This window comes from Sapajus apella, unplaced genomic scaffold (genome assembly GCF_009761245.1).
Source record: "Sapajus apella isolate SASKATOON/1434 unplaced genomic scaffold, GSC_monkey_1.0 scaffold4, whole genome shotgun sequence".
NCBI classification, from domain to species: domain Eukaryota; kingdom Metazoa; phylum Chordata; class Mammalia; order Primates; family Cebidae; genus Sapajus; species Sapajus apella.
In genome coordinates this window covers 521,076-522,727 of record NW_022436944.1, presented here as the reverse complement: position 1 = coordinate 522,727, position 1,652 = coordinate 521,076, and the positions used below count along the sequence as shown (strand labels likewise).

The window sequence follows — 1,652 nt, the reverse complement described above, 5'->3', positions numbered from 1 at the left end:
TTTTAGTAGAGACGGGGTTTCACCATGTTGACCAGGATGGTCTCGATCTCTTGACCTCGTGATCCACCCGCCTCGGCCTCCCAAAGTGCTGGGATTACAGGCTTGAGCCACCGCGCCCGGCTATAGTTGGGTTTCTGAATGGACGTCCAACTTGTTGATTCCCGGCGCTAGAATCTGAGCAACCCACTGTGCCAGCCAAAACAGCGGCGTTAAGATTGATGGTGCTTTTCTGACTCTGCACCAAGAACCGCCGCTCCAAGGCAGTGGCAAAACCGCCTCACCGGCCTCAAGAGTCGCGCTGGCAACACTTGGGGCTCCGCTGGGAATCTCCTGGTGCGTGAGCAACAAAAATTGATCTGAAAGTGTGGCGTCCTCTTGTTCTCTGCTCTTTTAGTGGGAGCTACAATCCTGAGCTGCTAGTGATCAGCCATCTTGGATCTCTCTCCTATTTCTATTTTTTTTATAAGATGGGGTTTCACCATGTTCGTCAGGCTGGTCTTGAACTCCCGACCTCAGGTGATCTGCCCGACTTGGCCTCCAAAGAGCTTGGATTACAGGTGTGAGGCGCTACGCCCGGCCCAAAACTAAAAGTGTAGCGGCTCACGCCTGTAACCCCAGCGCTTAGGGAGGCGGAGGTAGGAGAATTGGATCGCTTGAACCCAGGAGGTGGAGGTTGCAGTGAGCCACGATCGCGCTATTGCGCTCCAGCCTGGGCTACAAGAGGAGGACTCTATCTAAAAAAAAAAAAAAAAAAGAAAAAGAAAAGATCGCTATGTTTTCAGAGTAGGCATGAATCATCATGGCCAGTAGTTTTCTTGTAGCTGTGCATATGCTATCATTTACGCCATTGGGAAACCAAGGAAGAATCAATAATTGGGCTAATTTTTTTTTTTTGAGATGGTGTTTTGCTGTGGTTACTCAGGCTGGAGTGCAGTGACACAACCTTGGTTCACTGCAACCTCCACCTCCTGGGTTCAAGTGAGTCTCATGCCTCAGTTTCCCAAGTAGCTGTAATTACAGGCATATGCCACCATGCCTGGCTAATTTTAATCCCTTTAGAATTCTGTGAGTAGAAAGTGATTGTGGAGCCACAATTCACTTTGTTCCTATAGTAAGGGGGTAGAACTAGTTTGAGAATAGCTTTGGCAATAGCTTGATTCTGTATTTGTTCACATATAGAATTGTATTTTACTGGGTTTCATATTACATAAAATAAGGATATTATTAGACTCTAGAAAACAAAAGACTATATAGTTAAACAGTGCATCTTTTTTTCAGATGTGGTTTGCTTCAGTCACTAACTCATGTTAGGCAGAAAGAGGAATGAATAGGAAAGATATAAACTTAGTTTTGAGTCCTTTTGATTTCATGACTTCTAGACTTAAGAATGGATCATAGGCTGGGCGCGGTGGCTCAAGCCTGTAATCCCAGCACTGTGGGAGGCCGAGGTGGGTGGATCACGAGGTCAAGAGATCGAGACCATCCTGGTCAACATGGTGAAACCCCGTCTCTACTAAAAATACAAAAAATTAGCTGGGCATGGTGGCGCGTGCCTGTAATCCCAGCAACTCAGGAGGCTGGGGCAGGAGAATTGCCTGAACCCAGGAGGCGGAGGTTGCAGTGAGCCGAGATCGCGCCATTGCACTCCAGCC

At 47.6% G+C, this 1,652-nt stretch overlaps 1 protein-coding gene across 1 annotated transcript in view; it reads left to right on the top strand.

Moving 5' to 3' along the window:
* The window catches only part of SKIL (SKI like proto-oncogene), a 43,171-nt gene that overhangs the window by 18,503 nt on the left and 23,016 nt on the right, over positions 1-1,652 (top strand). The window lies entirely within an intron of this gene.